The 8,909-nt window shown below is 41.1% G+C and overlaps 1 pseudogene across 1 annotated transcript; it reads right to left on the reverse strand.

The window, feature by feature from the left end:
* Positions 1-6,560: 6,560 nt before the first annotated feature.
* Positions 6,561-8,039, reverse strand: LOC306656817 (actin-related protein 2/3 complex subunit 1A-like; annotated as a pseudogene). Its single transcript has one exon. The product of its transcript is annotated as an actin-related protein 2/3 complex subunit 1A-like (transcript).
* Between the last annotated feature and the right edge of the window lie 870 nt (positions 8,040-8,909).

Below are 8,909 nucleotides of genomic sequence, written 5' to 3' on the forward strand. Positions count from 1 at the left end.
CATGCCTCCTGTGACTCACCTCCTCCAGCTGCCCACCTGCCTGCAGTTACCGCCCAGCCAGATCATTCAAACTAGGATGGACTGATCAGATTACAAATGTCAAAATCCACTCATTTCACCTCTGAACATTCCTGCCTTAACACAGGAGTTTTGGGGGATACCTCATATCCAAACCAGAACACTGGGTGACATTATGGTAAGTGAGATAAAGTAGGAAGACAGCAAGACAAAAACTGCATGATCTGACTCGTACATGGAATTAAATAAAGTGATATGGAGGCAGAGAGTAGAATAGTGGTTACCAGAGGCTGGAGAGAGTAGTGGGGTGAGGGGTTTAAAGAGACTGGTCAACAGGTACAAAGTTACAGTTAGAATGGAAGAATAAGGTCTGGCCTTCTATTGCACAGTAGGTCAACTATGGTTAACAATATGGTATTGAGTATTTCAAAATAACTAAAGAGAAGATTTGGAATGTTTTTACAATGAAGAAATGATAAAGGTATGAGGTGATGGATATGATTAATACCCTGATTTGATTATTACACAATATATACATGTATTGCACAATACACACATACACAATACATATATACACAATACATACATCATTGGTCTCTTGCCAGACACGGTGGCAGCATGTCTGTAATTCCAGCGGCTCAGGAGGCTGAGGCAGGAGGATCTAAAGTTCAAAGCCAGGCTCAACAAATTAGCAAGGCCCTAAGCAATTTAGCAAGACCCCGTCTCTAGATAAAATATAAAAAAGGGTTGCGGACATGACTTCATGGTTAAGTGCTCCTGGGTTCAATCCCCAGTACTGAAAACAAACAAAAACAATTATCCTTGTTTGATGGTTGATATTATTTGACCTGCACTGGGCAGAACACTGAGAACTAAGTAAAGCACAGCTGGATTTGGACCCCTTAGTCTAATATCACGGCAATGGGCCATCTTTTAACTAAGATAGATGTAGGTATACAAGCTTCCAAGCTGTCTGCCAACAGCTGCTATTTATCTGGTTCTCATCTCAAACTATATAACCCTTCCCTGGAGTTGCCTGGACATCTTGAGGAAAGCTGTGTCAAGATGCCAAGTGTTCAATTATCATTTTTATTACAAATTTTATACATTCCCTGGAATCCAGGAAAAGTTACTGCAATAATGATCTAGAAAATATAGCTTAGGAAAAAATGGCTTATGACCTCAGAATCTAGGCCGTTGTGCTATTCAGCAAAATTTTTTATGAGAATAACAATGGTTGACTGTCAAGTAACCAAATACATGCACCACAACTCAGAAGGAATGTTTAAAATAAGAATTGGCCCACTAATTATAAAAAAAAATTAAAAAATAAGATTGGACTATGACTTCAAGTTAAACCACTTTGGAATTGTGTTGCTAGAAATAGAACACATAACAAAACAAAGAGTTGATTTAATAGGGGATGGATAATATTTAGAAATTTTAATTCAATCATCACTCAGTTGGTCAAACAAACTTGAACAGTGTGTTTTGGAAGGAACTCAGTCTAAAAGGTGCTAACTCAGTTTTTCAGCAACTGTTAGCCAATAGAGCTCTTCCAAGTATTAGCATTTTGAAATCACAGAGGCAGATGAACCAGTTACCAAGTATTTGTTTAATACCTCCTATGATCCATTAGCCAGAATTTCTAAACTTTAAGGTGGTTTTTGGTCAAGAAAGAGGGAAAGTGGATGCTTGTAAGGGGGTGTTTATAGTCTGGGCCTGGAAGAGGCCTACATCACTTTTACCCATATTCCACTAACCCAAACTCAGGCTCACAGCCTTGCAGGTTTTTCTTGGCAAGAAAATCTGGGAAACATGGTTTATGTGAGTGTGCGTAAGGAAGGGGATGTGCTTTGGTGACTTCCTGTTCAATCCACATCCCGCAGAGCACCTGGCACGTGCTAAATAGTCCATGGATGGTTACTGAGGTCCCAGAGCCAGGTGCTGGAACTGGCAGTACAACATCTTTCCATTTGCCATGCCAGCTGCTCCTCTACCAGTCCGCATGTGTAGATAACAAAGCAGAGAGGAAGAGGTAACTTAATAGCACACTTGTAAACCTTGCAAAATCAATTAGAGAATACAACATGTTATGCTTGGTGCTAATCTTTTATATAAGGAACACAGAAGTTAGATGAGGAGGATTCTGAGCCCTATAAAGAGTTGTGTAACCATCAAACATTTATAGCAGCTCAATTTACAATACCTAAACTATGGAACCAACCTAGGTGCCCTTCAACAGATGAATGGATAAAGACACTGTGGTATATATACACATGGAATATTATTCAGCCCTAAAGAAGAATGAAATTGTGAAATTGTGGCATTTGCCAGTAAATGGATGGAATTGGAAAATATGCTAAGTGAAATAAGTCAATCCCAGAGAACCAAGTTTCGAACGTTTTCTCTGATATGTGAATTAGCATTCACAATGGGGTGTGGGGATGAAGGAAAGAGGTGTTTTGGACTAGACAGAAGGGAGTGAAGGAAGGGGAGGGGAGATGGGGGTAAGAATGATAGTAGAATGAATTGAACATTATTACTCTTGTGCATATATGATTACATGACCAGTGTGTTAATTCTACATTATGTACAACCAGAAGAATGAGAAGTTATACTCCATTTATGTCTGATGCGTCAAAATGCATTCTACATGTTATACTATTCTATTCTAGTTAGTCATGTATAACTAATTAGAATAAAAAATATATTAAAATTTTTTTTTAAAAAAAGAGTTGCATAAGGAGGAGAGAAGGTGGAGAACAGGCAGAGGACAACATGTGCAAAGCCAGCGGGCAAGAGGCACACTGTCAATGGAGATCCTTCACTGTGGTAAAGGATGCTTAAGCCAGGCACGGTGGCAGATACCTGGACTCCCAGTGATGCAGGACACTGAGGCAAGAGGATTGAAAGTTTGAAGCCAGCCTGGGCAACTTAGTGGGACACTGTCTCAAAATAAAAAATAAAAAATCTGGGAGTATAGCTCAGTGATAAAGCACCCCTGGGTTTGCTCCCCACTACTGCAAAAAAAGAGATGGAGAGGAGAGGAGGAGAGGGGAGGAAGGGGAGAAAAGGAGGAAGGAAATTAGCTTAGCCAGGCATGGTGGTGCACACCTGTAATTCCAGCTACTCAGGAAGCTGAGGCAGGAGGATCACAAGTTCAAGGCCAGACTTCGAAATTTAGTGAAGCACTATGTTAAAATAAAACTTAGAAAGGACCAGGGGTGTAACTCAGGAGCAAAGCACTTGCCTAGCATGCTTAAAGCCCTAGGTGAACTCATTAGTACTGCAAGGAAAATAAATAAATAAATAAATAAATAAATAAATAAGGACAGTTAGTTTAGCTTTGGATTCCCATATGAATTTTCAAATTGAAATTGATTTAAATTAGATCCGCAATGTGGATATGGGGCATGTAAAAATGTGTGTGCGGCTGGAGGTGTACTCAATGATAGACCCCTTGCTAAGCATGATTGATACCTTGGGTTTGATTCCAGCACTGCAAAAACAAAAAAAAACAAACAAAAAAAAAAACTTTTTGAGAACTATAATTAACACGTGGTTTAAGGCATGAGATGTTGCTGATAAACGCACTTGTTCGGGGGCTGGGGTTGTGGCTCAGTGGTACAGCGCTTGCCTAGCATGCATGAGGCACTGGGTTTGATTTTTAGCACCACATACAAATAAATAAAGATTCATCAACAACTAATAAAAACATTTTTCAAAATAAAATAATGATAGAAAGGGTAGCATAATAAACATCCTAAGCTATTATTGTGTTGTATTATGTGATGTTGTGCTATACTACCATGGCTATGATAGAACTAGGCAACTGGAATTTTTTGGTTGTATTATAATTTATGGGGCCTTGCACATGCTAGCCAAGTGCTCGCTCTACCATTGAGCTACACCCAGCACCAGCATGTGACTCTTTTTAAAAGAAAGCAGATGCTGTAGATTAGATCAGGAATGTCCTTCAAAGACCCATGTGTTAAAGGTTTGTTTCCAGTGTGATGCCATTGGGAGGTGGTGGAACTATTGAGATGGGGGGCCTTTGGGAGGTCCTTAGGTCATTGAGGGTAAATTTCTCAAAGGAAATTGTGAGTCCCCACTCCCCTCTTTCTCTCTTTCACTTCCTGGTCTATAGGTAATTTTGCTCTATACCATGTACTCCCACCATGATGTGCTGCCTTGCCATAGGCCCAAAGCAATGGGCCAGTTGATCATGAACTGAAACCTCCCAAATCATGAGCCAAAATAAACCTTTTCTCTTTATAAACTAGTTATCTTGGGTATTTCATTACAGCGAGGGGAAACTAATACAGCAAATTTCTCCACCATAAAATCACACTTGTTTTGTTTTTGTTGTTGTTTCTTGGAGGTGTTGGGACTGAACCCAGGGCTTCATATATGCTAAGCAAGCACTCTACCACTGAGCTACACCCGCATCCCTAAAGTCACTCTCCTTATACCCTCTTGCCATACCAAGCTCTTGGAGTGGCAGTCACTGTGCACAGCCACACCTAAGGAGTCGGGAAGTGTGCTTCTTTGAGAGCAAAGTAGCTACATAAATTATTCGGAATTTTTCTACGTGGAGAATTTGCCTCTTCTCCCACACTTATTTATTCACTCATTTATTTATATCAGTATGGACTTCCGGATGTTAGAGCAGTTCATTTTTAAAAGAGCAATTTTTTTTTTTTTTTTTCCCTGTAGGGAAAACAGGAAAAGCTGCCAAGCGCTTCCATGAACACGGTGCTCTAGGCCTTGTTTCAAGCTCGTCTCAGGAGAGTGTTAAATCCTCTGTGTGGCAGGGACTTGGCACAGGAACCTGGGACTACTTCATGCAATCTAAAATGGTGCTTCCACACGGAAAAGACCCTGGCAGAAACTTCCTGGGATTTCTCCGTCTAATCTAATCCCTCATTCGAAGAAGGAAACAAAATTTAAATGTAGTCTTTGTTTCCAGTTATTTAAATTGTAGCCAAGAGAATGGTCTTTGAACCAATGCGAAGAGAACATAGACCATGCCTTAAACTGTAAGAACCAAACAAAATGCTTGAACAATACCCATGGGTGATTTGACCTGAGAAAAAGGGCAAAGAAGGAACAACATCCTTGGCACCTCACAGACCTCAGCAGCCCAAAGCCCCTGAACTCTAACTGTACCCTAATCAAGTCCTAAGGCCAGCTTTGTCTGGTAGGGAAGCTCCTGGTTGTGAACATGACCCTCACAGGCAGCAACCACAGTGGGCCATGGTCTTTGGGTTCAGCCAGGAGGCACTTTCTGACTTCCTAAGGTCTCAGCCTCCATGGAAAGGAGACAAGAACTCATCATGGCACCACCTGGCTCCCTTTTCTACCACCACTACCAACACCTCAGGATTGCTCTTCTCCCACCTCTAAAAGCTGCCCCGTACTTCACACTGATGGAAACCTGGGCTTGCCCAACATCTCTCTTTCTTACAAGTCCAGGAAGGAATGCTATGCAGGGCAAAGCTCTAGCTCTGCCATGAATTTCCTGGGTGGCTCTGGGCAGGTTGGTTAGTCTTTCTGGGTCTCAAATGTAAAATGAAGACCCTGGTTCAACTTGGCTTCAAATGATTTCCAGCTCTGAAATTTCATGACTCTGTTAATCCTTAAAGACTGGGATAATACTGTTTCATAATATTCTGCAAATATAACAATAGATAACACAACAATGTCGTCATTAAATGTTCTATCTTTTTTTAAATTTTTCTCTCACAGTCTGGCATTTTTAATGATTATCTGGTATTTAGACCTAAATAAAAGAAATTGTGTTTCATTTTTTAAAAAAATCTCAATTTACACATACAAAAAAGTGTATTTTTTCTTTTTTGTGTGTAACTTATTTTTATTTTATTTATTTATTTATTTATTTATTTATTTATTTATTTATTTATTTATTTATTTTTGCGGTGCTGGGGATCGAACCCAGGGCCCTGTGCTTGTAAGGCAAGCACTTTACCAACTGAGCTATCTCCCCAGCCCTATTTTTATTTTTTAATTAAGATATTTTTTATTTTTACAGACACATTTTGATTCATTGTACACAAATGGGGTACAACTTTTCATTACTATGGTTGTACACAATGTAGATTCATACCATTCACAATCATACATATACATAGGGTAACACTGTCTGTTTCATTCTACTGTTTTTCCATCCCCACCCCCTTCCACCCCTTTTTCCTCTACCCCATCCAAAGTTCCTTCATTCTTCTCTTCCCCCATCACCCCCCCTCATTATATATTGTCATGCACTTATCAGAGAAAACATTTGGCCTTTGGTTTTTTGGGCTTGGCCTATTTCACTTAGCATGATATTTTCCAACTTCATCCATTTATCAGCAAATGCCATAATTTTATTCTTCTTTATGGCTGAGTAATATTCCATTGCATATATATACCACAGTTTGTTTGTTTGTTTATTTATTTATTTATTTTTTAAGGAAACAAAACCAAAGACACATTTGGGATTTTTTATTTAATTTTCCAGTAGACAGTTTACATACCTCCTTCCTTCCCCCTTTCCTTTAAGTTAGTGTGACAACTTTCCATAATAAACTACTTAAAGAGAAGCTTTGGTCAAGAATGGAATGAAATAGCAAAAACAAAAAAACAAAACAAACAAAAAAAAAACCACTGTTGCCTTTAAAAAACCAACATTTTCACCAATTATATTCAAACAAAAACACAATAGTTGCCGCGATATGTGTTTACAGTGTTTTCTGGGGCCGGCTTTCCTCACCACCGTGCAAATGGCAGAGCTGCAGTCAGCCATGTTTCTCATGCTGGATGGTGGAGGCTCACACAGCTTCACATTATCCGGAGGCCCTGGATCGAAGACTCTAAGGTCTTGAAATCCCAAATTGTCATGGCTCCATCGATGCCAGTAGTGCAAAATTTGCGACAATCTTGTTTGTCCACCTCATAAATAGACACTTGAGTGATGCTATTCTGGTGCAGTGTCTCCAAGGCTGTGTTGCAGTCCTGGGTTGTGGCCCTCTTGTCCATGTTGTGAAAGCACTCCATGGCAGACATGTTGCGCTGGATGCTCTGCTTTGGAATGTCTAGCTTAGAGACAAAGGTCAAGCAGCCGCGGTCATCATAGTTAAAGAGCATTGGGCAGCAGTCATGGCCAGCAGCCACAACGCTGTTCTCCGAGACAAATGACACGCTCAGGAGTGGGAGGAACTCCGCCTTCAGAGTTGAGACCTGTACACTTTTTGAGGCGTCGGCAACAGACACAGTTCTGTCATGGCTGACCCAGGCCAGGCGGCTCCCACTGGCAGAGAAGCTGACCCCATGAACCCAGCCGCCAGTGCCACTGCCACCAAACTCTGACATCAGCTGACCAAAAGGCATCTTGCTGCCCCAGGGCGTACTGGCTGGCTTTTCATCCACTTCCTTAATGTAGGCAGAAAACACTCTGCATTTGAAGTCACATGATCCTGCTGCCAGCAACACATTGTTGGGATGTCAATCCAAGCTGAGGACCGTGGAGCGGATGGGCTTCTTAATGTGCTTGCTTACCCACCAGTCATTTTCAGACTCAAAATAGCACACAGAAATGAGTCGTGCTCCACTTCCCACGGCAAATTTGTTCTCTAGAGGGGACCATTTCACAAAAGTGGCTGCGCGGTTGATCCTCAGGATCACCAGGGTTGGCTTCCAGATGCCGTCTTTCTGGCTCCAGACGTAGGCATTGTGGTCTGCCCCGCAAGTGACAATGTGGTCACTCTTGGGAGTCAATACCTGTGATGTGTCCATTGTGCTCCTTGAGTTCGTGAGCTTTTACCCACTGGCTCCCATTTTTCTTATAGATGTGCACTTCGTGATTATTGGGGCTTAGGGAAATCTGGGTAAGATCCCTGTTCCAGGCATGACAGGTGATTGGCTCTAGTAAAAAATGATGCAGGGACATTATTCTTAGTGTTTTCGGAGAATAGAAAGCTGGGGTCGGGGCGGTCCAGAGGGGGCTCGGAGGGGAGAATTCGCGGACTCTGGTCAGTCGTCACGAACAGGCTCCAGGGGGCGCCTACCACAGTTTCTTTATCCATTCGTCAATTGAAGGGCATCTAGGTTGGTTCCACAATCTAGCTATAGTGAATTGAGCTGCTATGAACATTGATATAACTACATCACTGTAGTATGCTGATTTTAAGCCCTTTGGGTATAGATTGAGGAGTGGGATAGCTGGAAAAAAGTGTACTTTTTCAAAGTGGGATTTTTATTTTGATGGTTTCTAGCTTTTCAATTAATTTGTTGTTGTTGTTGGTGGTGGTGGTGGTGGTGGTTTGTTTGTTTTGGTACCAGGGATTGAACTCGGGATGCTTAACCACTGAGCCATATCCCCAACCTTTTTTTATCTTTTGTCTAAGTTGCTTAGGTCAATGAATTTTTAAAGGAGAGGAATATGATAGGGAATGCTATGCAGGAAGCTTGAATTTAGTATGTCTTTAATGTTTTATTTCCATAAAATAATATGAAGCAAAAATGGCAAAATTTTAGGTATGATGAGATCTGAGTGATGGAATAAGAAACTGTTCCTTCTATTATTCTGAATATTTTTGTGACTTTTTTTTTTTTTTTTTTTTTTTTGCAGTGCTGGGGATCGAACCCAGGGCCTTGTGCTTGCAAGGCAAGCTCCCTACCCACTGAGCTATCTCCCCAGCCCCTCTAAATATTCTTGAGGGGCACCATGGAGTGGAAACCAGATCATTTGAACAGGGCAATAATACCATCTACCACACACACATAGGGAAAGTTACTTCTGCTGAATTTGAACTTCCATCTCTCAGCTAACGAGCAACCGTTCCATGACCTCACCTTCTGGTGTTATCAATTTGAATGATGTTGCTCTC

This window comes from Sciurus vulgaris, assembly GCF_902686455.1.
Source record: "Sciurus vulgaris genome assembly, chromosome: 1".
In the NCBI taxonomy this organism is placed as follows: Eukaryota; Metazoa; Chordata; class Mammalia; order Rodentia; family Sciuridae; genus Sciurus; species Sciurus vulgaris.